The sequence below is a fragment of the Rhamphochromis longiceps genome, linkage group LG19, assembly GCF_057381845.1.
Source record: "Rhamphochromis longiceps isolate RC_006_pf linkage group LG19, R_longiceps_female_GT1.1, whole genome shotgun sequence".
NCBI classification, from domain to species: domain Eukaryota; kingdom Metazoa; phylum Chordata; class Actinopteri; order Cichliformes; family Cichlidae; genus Rhamphochromis; species Rhamphochromis longiceps.
Window position 1 is genome coordinate 8,689,309 of NC_140575.1, and position 14,376 is coordinate 8,703,684.

The window sequence follows — 14,376 nt, forward strand, 5'->3', positions numbered from 1 at the left end:
TTAGGGACTGAAATAAATGATTTTTTTTTGCCACTTTGAACATTTCTGGCAGCAGAACAAGCTGAAAACACAGCACTCATATGAGAACATTTTAAGCCGGTAAGCTTGCCAGCCAGCAGCGATGCTGTTTGCACACATACAGCAAGTCTGGTACAAATGAGCAAAACCATTTATTTAAAGTAACGTTTCTGACTCGAGCTCGATCCAGTGTTAGGTCAGGTTTTGTTCTCCACCATCATCTCACAAAAATGTGTCTTTCTGCTTACTGATGCTGAGCATGCAGCGCTTTTCAGATGTTTCTGCTGATTCACCTTCTTCTGCCTGATTTGTCACGAAACTAGTCTAAGAGTCAGACAGTGAACCTGATGCGGCTTCTGAAACTGTGTGACATCAGTCACAACAGTCCTGAACTGGAGACAAAAGCCAAATGAATAAGTTAACCTTTTCAAGAAATGACTTCTTCGCCCTTACTGTTGTTGCATGATGGGGTCAAATCTTCTCCATGGTGTCAAAAATGGTATCGAGTGTTGATTAGATTCCTGGGTATCGGTGTTGAGTTTGAAATTCTAGCATTGTTATGACCCTAGAATGGACTGAAACTGCTGTCCTGCTGTAGAAAATAAAATGCAGCAACTTTTCACTGTTTTTTCTTGTCAAGGTTTGTTTTTTGGTAAATTTAAAAAAAATGGAGAAAGTGTAAAAGTCCAAATTTTAGCTGGGGACCCCCGTCATTGTCAGGTACTGTGGTACCTGTGGTTGTTGGTTGGTGGAGGAGATGCTGTGTGTATACATATGTCCACATATGCACGTCTGCCTTGTTTAAGGTGTCTCTGCGATAGAGCTGTATTGTTCCCATTTAATCACCATCCTACCTCAAATTGGCAGCTCTCTCAGCAAAAGCTTTTTTGGGGCCGTCATCAGCATTTCATCACCATTACGGCTAATTCACAGCGGCACCCAGAATGAGGCATTTCTCTCACATCCCGAGCAAATCAAAAAGAGAACGTCTGAGTCATCCGGCAGACGATGGTCAGGTGAGAGGTTTCGTATCCTCTCCTGAAACTCTCATAGTTGTTCACATAAGATACACATTCAAAAACTCTTTTATGGACATTTGAAATGAATTAAGTCTAATACGCACAAAGATTATGGAGTATTTTAAACACATTTTCACAAAAAAGTCTTTTTTTTTTTTAGAGAGTTTTTACTTGTTCCTGCTTGCTTACAACTTTCACCCAAGCATAGTGTATATATAGCATGTTTAGTCTCATATTATCTAACATCAAACTTTGCAAAACTTTACTGCACCTTTGAATAGGAGAACATGGCAAACACCTAATTTTGTATGTGTATGTGTTACTGACAAAATTTGGAATAACAGCTAAAAAGTATTTTACACAAGCAAATAATAGTGTTCTGGAGTCCTCTAATTTCATGACCTCAAAGTGTGTTATCATAATTCATCATCTAAAAATGATAACAGTAATCATATAATAAAATATGCTAGAATGAAAAATTGGCACTACCGGGGGTCAGTTAAACTTTTCTTAACCCATAAATGCTCTAATTTCTCTAAATCTCTTAAATGTATTATTAGAATTCCAACTTCTGTAATGACGTTTTAACTCACGCACTCTGGCGAACAGCAGAATTTGATTTATTGACCAAAAATGTGATCATTTGCTGAAAACACTTGCATGTGCAATTCACAAATCTGAAAGTGGAGAAAGTTCAAGCCTTGGTCTCCGTACATGTGACTCAGTGATCCTCAACAAGAAGAGTGCGTCATTGTCACCCTGCTGAGTTTTACACATAACTTGGGAGGAATTTGCCAGGACCCAGCCAGGAACAAACTGGAGACACTCTGTGACTTTATGGCGGGAAGCTTTATGATTCAAACTCACTGTTTGAATCAGAGTCTGGTGGTTTTGTGCTCGATTGCAGTATTTTTTTTAACTTTAGTGGTGAAAGTGTTCTTTTTGGAGATAATGTTCCATCCATCCATCCATTTGCTTCCGCTTATCCTTTTCAGGGTCGCGGGGGGCGCTGGAGCCTATCCCAGCTGTCATAGGGCGAGAGGCGGGGTACACCCTGGACAGGTCGCCAGTCTGTCGCAGGGCCAACACACAGGGACAGACAACCATTCACACTCACATTCACACCTAGTGACAATTTGGATTAATCAATTAACCTATCCCCACAAGCTGCATGTCTTTGGACGGTGGGAGGAAGCCGGAGTACCCGGAGAGAACCCACGCAAACACGGGGAGAACATGCAAACTCCACACAGAAAGACCCCGGCCTGATGTTGGAATTGAACTCAGGACCTTCTTGCTGTGCGGCAACAGTGCTAACCACTGTGCTAACCACTGTGCCTAATGACATATTTCTTTAAAAGGAAATGACTCAGTGAATAACCACAGAGAACTCAAGCCTGGCAATGCACCTTTCAGTCAGTATTCCTTTCTTACATTGATTTCAGCACTGAATTATAATGATGTCAAACAATTTTCCCTAGTGTAACCTGGTTTGCATGCTCCATGAATGCATGCTGAAATGTAAAGAACTGTTATTTGAAGTCCTTTTTGGAGTTTCAAATGTCTTCACCAAGCAGCAATCTCCAGGTTTAGAGAAACGTACCAGTTCCTTGAATGGCCACTTGATATTGACACCTAAAACAAGACTCCTATGTCAAAAGATCTGACTCCACATCAGCAATGAGAAGGTCTCACGTTTGGTCCAGAAAGTGTTTTGGCCTTTCTTTTTTTCCAACAATATCTTTATTGCATTTCAAAATTACATACAGAAATTGGAGTACTTCCACAGCAAAGGAAACATCCAGGGCAGCTAAATTATTGTATAACAGTCAATCGCCCTCCCTTGCAAATCAGACACTTATAAGATGTTAGAGAGCAACAGTTAAGTGGAAGTACAAACTATATGACCTGTAAATAATAACTTAGTCAAACAAAGGAAAAGGAAAACACAACCCCCCCCCGCCCCCCCCCCCAAAAAATAATAAAAAAATAAAAAATAATATATATATATATATATATATATATATATATATATATATAAAATAAGCTTCTCTATTTCCAAGGGTTGCTCAACATCAACTCGGTTACACTATTGTGCATGGTTCAAAGTTACAAACTCAAATGTACAATTCACACAGCATTAAAGATCAAGTATAAAAGAGATTAATTTAGGAAACTGCAGAGGACCACCAACATTTACACCTGAAACACAAGTCTGGGATATCACCATTATACTTATTAAGCTTTTCTGGAGTCACATACGTCCTCATTAGCCAATTATATTGCAATACTTTGAGACGAGTATTGGTAGTTTGTGTTTGTGCTTCAGCACATGCCTCCTCCCAGTCTTCGGAGGATAAGTCCTTCTGTAAATCTTCCCTCCAGGCATTAAGTTTTCCTAAAGAAGATTCAGGGGAACCCTCTACTAACATATTATATAATTTGGAGATTATTCCCTTTCCAAAGCAATCTCTTTTCATTTCTGTTTCCAAAGTGGAAAACGGAGGGATTGACAAACACTGATTTTGAGATGATCTAATAAAGTTTCTCATTTGTAGATATTTAAATCGATGTTTGCATGGGATATCATACTTGGAAATCAACTCCTCAAATGACATCAAAATCTCACCCTCTGATCCCACGAGATCCCCTATTGTCTTTAAGCCTTTGTCAGCCCACTTCCTAAAACCAGGGTCTGCTCTGCCTGGAGGGAAAAACTGATTACCCCATATTGGGCTAAAGCGTGCGAAAGAGGTGGGTTCACCCAGGTATTTTTTAACCTGATACCAGATCATAATCATATTTCTGACTATAGGATTTTTTGTCTTTTTTTTTTTCAACATTTTGACTTTTGCTGAGTATAGGTACTGGGGAAGGGGAAGAGGTACTGAACTGTTTTCCATATTTGTCCAAGGCGGGGGGGATTTATCTGTAAAATAATACATCATAGTCCTCAATTGGGCTGCCCAATAGTACCAAAGTGGATTGGGACATTTGAGGCCTCCTCTTTCATACGGTAAGTACAAGAGTGATAAACGGAGCCTTGGTCGTCTATCATTCCACAAAAAACGTACAAAAATTGTCTTCAGGTGTGAAAATAAGTTAGCAGGGGGTGACAATGGGATGTTCTGGAACAGGTACAAAAGTTTGGGCATTATGTTTAATTTAAGAACATTAATTCTCGCTATAAGTGACAAGGGCAAGGGCTTCCATCTATCTAGGGATGAGGTGATTGAGTCTACCATAGGGGTGTAGTTAGCTCCAACAATGTCTCTCAAACATGGCACTATCTTAATCCCCAGATAGGTAAAACAGTCTACCATTTTGAATTGGAAAGAATTTCCAGCACCCTCTCTCTCTTCTGAGTTAAGTATCATTAATGAAGATTTTTCTTTGTTCACTTTATATCCTGATATCTGTCCAAATATGTGTAGTAGATCCAACAAGGCTGGGATAGACTCTTTCAGCTTTTCCAAGAAAAGAATAACATCATCTGCAAATAAAGCAATTCTGTGTTCCTGTTGGTTTACTGATAGACCAGTTATGCTCTTATGGGACCGCACCGCAATGGCAAACGGTTCGATTGCTAAAATAAACAATAAAAGTGACAAAGGGCACCCTTGCCTACAGCCCCGTTTAATTTCAAACGGTTTAGATATAATTCCATTTGTCAGTATTTCAGCATATGGCTCATTATATAAAAGTCTAATCCACCGACAGAAATGATCCCCACAGCCAAATCTTTTTAATATTTCAAATAAATAGGGCCACTCAACTCTATCAAAGGCCTTTTCGGCATCTAATGATAGTAGAGCAGTGTCCGGTTTTCCCTCCTGACTATGAAGAATATCCAACACTCTTCTCACATTATGAAATCCCTGTCTACCCGCAATAAACCCATTCTGATCACAGGTAATTAGATCAGGTAAAAATCTCTCCAGTCTTCGAGCCAAAATTTTGCAAAGTATCTTTAGATCCACATTAAGAAGACTTATTGGTCTTAGGCTACCACATTTATTGCACGGTTTACCAGGTTTGGGCAATAAAGTTATCAGGGCTCCTCTTAATGAGACTGGAAGGATTCCCTTTTCAAATGAATCCGAAAACATGTCAAAAAGAGGGGACAGCAGTTTAGTTTTAAATTCCCTATAAATTTCTGTCGACAGCCCATCTGGGCCTGGGGCTTTACCTGTTTTCAAATGGTCTATTGCTATAGATATCTCCTCCTTTGTTATAGGTGTATCAAGATCTGCGCTCATTAGTCCTGAAATGCTGGGCAACTGAAGGGTATCTAAGAAGAGATCTTGCTCTTGTCCCATGTGTGATATGTCTGAGTTATATAATTTTTCAAAAAAACCCTTAAAAGTTTCATTAATTCCTAGAGGGTCAACAATAACCTGTCCATCACTGTTTTCAACTGAGGCAATGTTTTTCTCATTCTGTAATTGACGGAGGCGCCAGGCTAATAATTTCCCGGGCTTTTGATCATAGAATGTCTGTTTAAGACGCAAAAGATGTGAGGCTGCCTTAGAAGCAGAAAGTTCATTATACTGTGTTCTTAGTAACAGAAGCTTTTGATGGACTCTTGGACAAAAACTTTGAAAATATTCTCCCTCAAGCATCTCAATCTCTGCCTCCAACTTTTTTGTTTTCTGATAAGTTTGCTTTGCTCTATAACTTGTGAAGCTAATAATCTGACCCCTTATGTAGGCCTTAAAAGCTTCCCATCTTGAGCAGGGTGATGTTTCATCCCTATTAGTATATAAAAAATGTTTATTTGGTTATCTATGAAAGATATAAATTCTGAGTCTAGGAGCCACTTTTGTTTAAATCTCCACCTAGGGGGATCTCTCTTCAGTCTCAAATCTTCATATATTAACGAGTTTGGCGAATGGTCAGATATTAAAATATTATCATAGTGACAGTCCTTTATTTTATGACTCAAATTGGCAGAAACTAAAAAGTAATCAATACGCGAGTATGATTTATGTGTATGTGAATAGCAGGAGTATTTTAAGACCTTAGGGTTCATATCCCTCCAAATATCCCTCAGATCAAGTTCTTTCATAAAATGTTGAATAGTTTGCCTACTTTTAGGATGAGAGAGATCAATACCTGAGCTCCTATCCAATTCTGGGTTCAACGTACAATTAAAATCCCCTGCTATAATAAGGCTACCAGACAGACATGATACTGTAAGAAAAAGATTATGAAAAAACTTTGGGTCGTCAATGTTTGGAGCATAGATATTTATCAGGATTATTTTTTCCGTAATAAGTGTGCCCTGTAAAATAACATATCTCCCAGCCTTGTCTTTAATAACCCTTGTCACCTGAAATGGTATAGATTTGTGGATCAAGATCATAACACCTCTTGCCTGAGAAGTGAAGGGCGCAGAATATATACTGCCTTGCCACCTCCTCCTAATCTTCGCCTCTTGACTAGACAACAGGTGCGTTTCCTGCAGCAGCATGATATCAGAGTGCATAGAGTTCAGCCTAGACATTACTTGTTTTACCTTCTCCAGTTTTTGTAGCCCTCTGCAGTTCCAAGAAGAAATTTTAATTCTTATCCCACCAGACATAACATATAACACTGAATGAGCTTCCCAACACATTTGAAATATTAAAGGACAGAGAAACAAATAATACCTGAATGTCAAAAACTACATCCATAACAATGAATACTGAATATGCCCCTTTAACTTGAACTTGGGCACCCATTTCCCTCCCCCTATACATATTGGCACCTGTCTAACAGCTAAAGGTTGTTCCACCCAAAAGTGAGGATCAACCGACTGTGCCTGAACACTTTTCCCTTACCCCACCCCGCTATGCAAACAAAAAACTCGTTATTGAATACGATAAGAAAATCAGGGTACTAATAGTGGCTGTGAGCCTCTGGACCAATAAACAAATAAATATAACAAACTGGCCTTTCTCTTTCTCCCTCTCACTTCTTTTTAAACTTAAAGCTCAGTAATTATCCCTCCATGCCAACACACTGTAGTATGACCATGATTACATCATCTCACCCCGGTCCACTTTCTGACCTCAGAGCCTTCACAAAGTTCTCCGCTTCACCTGGCAGGTTAAAGATGCGGAACTGTCCGTTGTGTGTCACTATCAGTCGCGCAGGAGGAATCATGCCGTACCGGTAGGGTTGCCAACTCCCTGAAAAATAAATAAGGGACACCTCATGGCCAGGGCCGGGCAACCCAGTTGTCTTCACCCTTCCCAGTGTGGTAGCTCTTTTTTTTGTGTGTGAAATTATTTTTTAACCATTTGACTTGAATTTGATTTAAGCAGATGGATATTCTTTTTGATATGACCATATGGGAAACAAATTATCATTTAGCCATTTATTTTTAGCTCAAAATGACAACATTAACACAGTAAAACAGGTCTCTTTCTTAAACAGAAGCCTGTCATGCTTAACTTTTGAGAATATAAGTAAATCTTTCTTTAAAAGAACTCTGTCCTGCTTAACTTATTATATAAATTAATAGAAAGCAATAGAACGAAAAATATTCTTGTAACAGTGCACATATAGTGCATTTAGTACAATTGGCTTCAGCTGAGGTATTATTTCAGCTTTTCTAATGCTAATCAGCTGCTCCTGTTTGTAAACCCACTTGTTCCCATGATTATGCATCTTAACTCATCATCTATGTATTACTTTTATGTATTAGTCATCTATTTGTTGTAATCATCTATCCTTGCAGTTGTTTATTACACAAAATAAATTATATTATCACACTTCTGGCCACATAGCGCTGATATTCACTGCACATGCCCATATTAACCTTAACCAGAGGGTTTAAAAAAAACAAACCAGTGTTTACATACCATATCTGCTTCTGCCGTGGCCTGGTGGATAAAAAATTGGTTAAGGGTTCCCCGAGCTGTCACGCCCCTCATGTTCTTCATGTGCCCACCACTAGAAGCATGCCTATGGAAAAAGTGCGCCGGCACACAGTGCAGTGCACGTTATAGGTGTTATCATGCATTTTCCCAGCCAGGTGTTTTCCTTTTCCCATTCTTCCCTGTACTTTTGCAGCCTTTTTTTTCTTTCTCTGAGGGGAACAAACATTGCTGCTCTAATGCTGGGCTCACACTGTGCGATTTTTGGTCCATTTTGAGCCGATTTTTGAGTCGTGCGACCGATTTGGTGATCGGCCCGTTTTTGGCCTTCATCGTGCATCGTGTAGTATACGTGGGGTAACGAGAAGCGGCTGTGTCACCACAGCCGCTCACACTGCTCACGCGCAAACGTCGGTGAAAAAGACGGAGCAGCACGGCAGTGCAGCGTGTGATCTGGACACAAGCGATGGAGGCACAACTTGTAGAACTTTGGAAAGCTCATCCGAGCCTTTTCCATGTGGCATCACAAAATTATCACGACCACAACAACCGTGAAAACAGTTGGATTTACACTGCTGCTCAATCACAGCTGCCTGATCATGTTTTTCATTAGCAATTTAGCAAAGTTGATGGTGGTGGTGTGTGTGTGTGTGTGTGAGTGAAAGACAGAGAGAGCGAGCGACAGATTTTCTGTTACAAGCTTCATGTTATGGAGGCACAGTGTGAGCTCTCAGGTCGCATCAGAGCATCGGGCGGTATAGTGTGAGACCTGCATCGTGACCTACCAACTTCTAACCCCTGCGAGTCAATCGTGCAGTTTGAGCAGGAGCTGAATAACGTGACTGAAAAAATCGCACAGTGTTTGCCCAGCTTTAGGTGTACAGTCGTCCGAGACTTGCACCGCAGTGACGGCGTTTGTTTCCCTGTTGGCCATGCTTCTTGTTATGGTCATCTGTTGTCTTCCGGTATTTTCTCCGCAAGCGACCTTTCCTCGACCAATGAGATGAGCGGTAATCTGAATTGTCATACTCGAATTGTCATAAGTGTGCTGTCAGCTCATTGGTCACAAAGCAGGAGAGGGGCTGGGAATTATGTTTTCAAACAAAGCGTTAATTCCATAAACATTTATAGACTACTTTTGATTCTCACTGTGTTACAGGATAAAGTGCGTCCCTTATTAGCTCAATACGGGACGTGTACTTTTGTTTCTAAATACGGGACGATTCCGTTTTTTAAGGGACGGTTGGCAACCCTACGTACCGGATACCCATGGAGCGAAGCTGTTGTCTCACGGCGTCAAACTCTTTCTGTTTTTTGTGCACTCCGGTCGCTAGGTCCTCATAAAATCTCACCGGGCGATTCTTGAAAAGAATCTGTCCCTTTGCCCTGGCAGCTCTTATCACGGTCATTTTATCCTTGTAATTTAGAAACTTCATGATCATAGTCCTTGGTGCAGAGGTATTTGACATATTCTTCTGGCCGACCCGATGCGCTCTCTCAGAGCGGTTCGTAGCGGCGCCAAGTTCAGAGCCTCCGGTAGCCAGCTTTCCAAAAAAGCGCACGCGTCTTCTCCTTCTGCGTCCTCGGGCAGGTTAACAAGTCTCAAGTTAGATCGTCGCGATCTGGTCTCCAGATCCAGCACTTTGTCCTCGAGGTTTTTGTTGTTATTTTCAAGAGTCCGTACCTTTGCTTCCAAGGTGGTAATGCTATCTTCCGCTGCAGATATCCGGGCCTCCGCCTCGCTGACCCGCTTGGCACACTCATTAACATCCTTCCTCACGGTCTCTATTGCTGACAAAATACCATCAAGTTTGGAGGAAAAATCGGATTTCAAGCTTGCAATAGCCGCCAGTATTACGTCTGAGCCTTCGGCCGTCTCTTCCCTCTCAGTCGGCTCATCATTTCCCTCCTCCACCGCCTGGCTAGCGTTGATACTAGTCTCGCTATCTTCACGGCTAACGCTAGCTTCACAGCTAGCCTCAGAGTTCAACTTAGAAGTGAAGTCAGATAATTTCGATTGAGTCGGTCTACCAATGTTTTTCCCGGGTTTCCTTTGCGAGAGAGGCATCACAGCTGTCCTAGGTGTCGTTCAATGTCTAACAAACGAGTATTATTCAGGATTTTACAGAAAGATAGCGGAGCAGAAGTGGGCACGTCCTTTCAGCCAGCCGCCATTACCGGACCAAATTTTGACATATTCGTTTTGGCCTTTCTTGATCATTTTTCCAGAAGATTCATTTTTGCACAACTCACCCTTTTATTATAAATAAAGGCTTAAATATAGCTGCGTTATAGGGGTCATTTTCCATTTTGCCAGTGTGCTCTTGGGTCTTGTTTAGAGTTTGGTTCATTTGGACACGTTCTCTGTACTCGACACAGGCCTCAGGACTTCAGTGCCAGACGTAGCATCACTAGTGATTATTATGGAAGCCCGTTTCCGCCACTAAAAAAAAAAAAAAAGGATCCATAACTCAAAATTTCGAGTTATTTTCTCGAAATTTCGAGTTATTATCTCGAAATTTTGAGTTTTTTTCTCGAAATTTCGAGTTATTATCTCGAAATTTCGACATATTAACTCAAAATTTTGAGAAAAGCAACTCGAAATTTCGAGTTAGCGCTGCCAATCAGTAATCTACGTGAATGACGTCATTTCCATGTTACCCGGAAGCTGAAGCCCTCAGCTACAAATGCTACAGCTAAGCTACCGGTATTACATCCAGTCGTGAATGCACAGATTGCTGAGTGTTTTCAGCCTGGCTTCACAAATGATGAAATCCCTGTGTTATTAGCTGAATCACATGGTGTTACTATCAGCAAACATACTTTAATTTGTTGGGATCCGTTTTTGAGTGCGCGGTCCTGCGCCATATGCTTCCGGGTAACAAGAAAGCGACCTCATTCACGTATATTTTTGATTGGCAGAGCTAACTCGAAATTTTGAGAAAAGTAACTCGAAATTTCGAGTTATGGATACTAGCTTTTTTTTTTTTTTTAGTGGCGGAAACGGGCTTCCATAGATTATTGTATTTTTTAATATAATCTTTTGTCTTTTTGTAGGTATAATAAAATCCATATTTTGAAAGTTACACCTGTATCTTCCTGGCTGCTTGGTCCCTAGACTACAGTCTTTTTGGTCTTTTTCACAAGTTGTTCTTAAACTCTGAATTTCTTCCTCAGTGTGTCTTTTCTCTTTTCTCTCTCTGCCCTTTTATTCATGGAGTTCCACAGGGTGCCATGCTAGGACCATTTCTGTTTACACTATACACGATGGGATTTAAATAGGAAGATTTTTCCTGTTAAAAGGGAATTTTTCTTTGCCAGTGTCACCAAGCGTCCTCTGATTTCTGTGGTTTTCCCTGTATTATTAGGGTATTCACCCTACAACATAGTTGACTGCCTTGAGTTGACTGTTGTGATGCAGCTCTATATAAATAAAACTGAACTGGATTGAAAAATATACCACCCATGTGGTGCTTCAAAATGTTGTCAAGTAGGCCAAAAAGCGTGTCATGACTCTGGCTCTAGTTTCTTCTGTCCTTCTTTGTCCGTCTGCAGTACATCTAACCACATTCAAATCTGGGTCCCCCTTTTCCCAGTGTGATAAAATGAAAATAAAGTTTCATCATATCTGAGTAAACTTGCTTACCACGGGACTAGTCACACTGGTGAGCATCTGAAGACCTCTTTTCATGTCGTCTGGGGAGATGTGATGGAGTTTCACACAGAGCTGAAGCGCTCTTTGTAAGCAGCAAAGAAAATTGAACTCCCTCTTGTACCACACACGCATACACACACCTCTCCCTCCATCTCTTTCTCTCCTTTCCAGACCAAACCACACCACAGATGTGGTGGGAGCTCCGCTGTGGGAGGAGGGAAAGTAAAACAGGCTAAATAAGACGGCTTGAAAGAGGAAGAGCTGGCAGACGCACCACCAAGAGGATATTTCCATCTTTCTTAAAAGCATCTCTGTTAAATGAAAAACAAATGTGTGATTGATGTGTTTGACTTTGGCGATGACAACAGATGTAAGAGAGGGGAGGCTGTCCCCGTCTCTAAATGATCACTTTGAAATTAGAGACCGGCAAGAGGGAAGTGAGAGCAAAAAAACAGTCATTCAGAGTATCAGTGGGATGCAAAAGAATGCGAGGCTGCTTTGATGGTGAAATAGACTATTTATTTTCTAAAGCTTGTGATCAAAAATGCATTAGACACAAATAAAGGTTTAGAAAAGAAACAGAAGATTTAATTAGTGTATTCAGGCTTGACAGAAGAACGATTAAAGAGCTCTAAAGAAATAAACAAACTCACCTTGATGGGATAACTACTATCCATCCTCCCAGGCGTTTACGCAACCGCTAATCCAATTAAAGGTCGTGTGGGGGCTGGAGCCTATCCCAGCTGTCACGAAACGAGAGGCGGGGTACGCTCTGGACAGGTCGCCAAGTTACTAATACTCAACAAATCCTCAGTAAACTTTAAAGTTGGGCATGAAATACGAGAAGCGGTGACCCAGCACAGAACATCGTGGAACGGGTCAAAGGATGATGGGATACAAACAAACTGAATGTGATGAGTAGTCTGAAAGTTCTCCGTGTCTAACTTATTAGAGTATTATATATGAATGCAACCTACCCATATATGTGCAATATCATTATTTTACTGAATGAAATTGAGGAAAACTAAGGTCAGAGATTTATGAAAAAAACCCTAAAAGCTAAATAAATAAAGCTGATACCCCCGAAGCTTCGGCCAATCTAACTAGATTTTCTGTCTTTATTTTAGCTGCAAACCCTTTTTTTCTAAGTGCAAGTTTCCATAACATTCACATAAAATTTGCCTGCTTAGCGTGTAGCTTCATGGTTAATCACAGTTTTCCCTGTTGGGAGCAGCAGCAGAAGACGATGACATGCTAACCCACACGTGACCCATGATGACACACATTGCTTTCTTCACAGCCACTGGATAAAAGCTGGTGCTGGCTCTTGAGTGCCAGGACCAATCAAAATGTGGGGATGAGGAATAAGATTGCTGTGCTGTCCCACATCAAGAGGGGAACCTGTTCATCAGCCAGGAAACAGTACACATCTGGACAAAGGAGGACTATGAACGTTAGAGGTCATTTTCAAGCATATATGACAACCTGTTATTATTGGACCTATACTCGCTACACTAAACCATCTCAGCTCTGTCCATTTTCTTTCCATGAGTGAACTAAAGCATTTGTCTTTAAATTATTTTACCTTTTCATGCCTTTCAGACAGATTACAGACAGGAAACCCTCATGAAGAGAGTTATAGTAAATAGTTCTTCCTGAGTTCTCTGCTCCCTCACACGCATGCTTCATTTATTCACAAAGACAAATGAAAGAAACAGAACGAGAAACTGTGCTGAATTTAAAAGGCTTTTATGTGTCTTCACTTTTAACTGCACAACAATGACGACTGGGAGTCCTTTCAAAAATCTATAAATTATAAATATGTGTAAATGTGTCACCAGAGAAATCTTAATGATGCTGACGCATACTCATGTTCTCATGTGCGTGCATTTGTGTGCGTGTATGTATCTCACCAAGCTACCAAAGGACACACACACACACACACACACACACACACACACAAATCATGTGTCACGCTCACTTAAAAATTTTACAGTGTTTTGGATGGCAGTAGGCTTGCCAAGCTTTGGCTGGGTAACCTGCCGCCACCTTGGCAGCCAAACAGACGGGACCTTCAAATATTTGCATTTGGGATAGGAGAAAATAAGCTGAGGTGGAAGTCCCATCACCTTCCTGTTTCTTGCCTTCCTCGCCACACTTTCCGTCAAGGTGAGAAGAAAGCTGGCAGAAGGAGGACAAAGGTGGAACTCCAACCATCCAAACAAACTACCCTTATTATGTTTAAACAGCAAGAGGTGTGGGCGACATCCACTGAATCACACCTGGGAGTCATTCCCACCTGAAAGCCAGTAACTGCACATTTGGCTGTCGATTTAGCACCCACACAATAACAACAGGATTCAAAAGGAGGGAAAAAGGAAGGGGGAAGGGAACATAAGAAGGAGACTGGGAGAGGTGGAGGGGTGGGGTGTCTGTGGGCACACCCACAGACATTTTCTGGCAGCATTGCAGGACAGGTGGCGCTTCCTCCTTCTTCTCCTTTTCTGTGTAACTGCATTTTCATTTAGACGGCCAAGTCCAGTGTGCTTGAAGGGCATTCACACACACACACACACACACACACACACACACACACACACACACACACACACACACACACACACACACACACACACACACACACACACGGCTGTGGAAAGCTGCCAGGTCGTTGCTGATGTTTATGTGAGGGACAGAGAAGCCTTTACAGTGAGCGATGCAGCCATCCTCTCATTGCCGCCCACCCACCAACACCAGCAGCTCCGCTCTTTGTTTACCGCCTCTAACTTGCAGGAGGACAAAAGAAGTCAGTTTTCAGTTA

The 14,376-nt window shown here is 41.3% G+C and overlaps 1 long non-coding RNA gene across 1 annotated transcript; it reads right to left on the reverse strand.

The window, feature by feature from the left end:
• Positions 1 to 3,090: 3,090 nt before the first annotated feature.
• Positions 3,091 to 9,393, reverse strand: LOC146646152 (uncharacterized). The gene is made up of 3 exons (XR_014908898.1): positions 9,161 to 9,393; positions 7,886 to 7,988; positions 3,091 to 7,210 (listed from the first exon to the last, which is right to left on the reverse strand). It is a non-coding gene; the product is annotated as an uncharacterized LOC146646152 (long non-coding RNA).
• Positions 9,394 to 14,376: the final 4,983 nt, after the last annotated feature.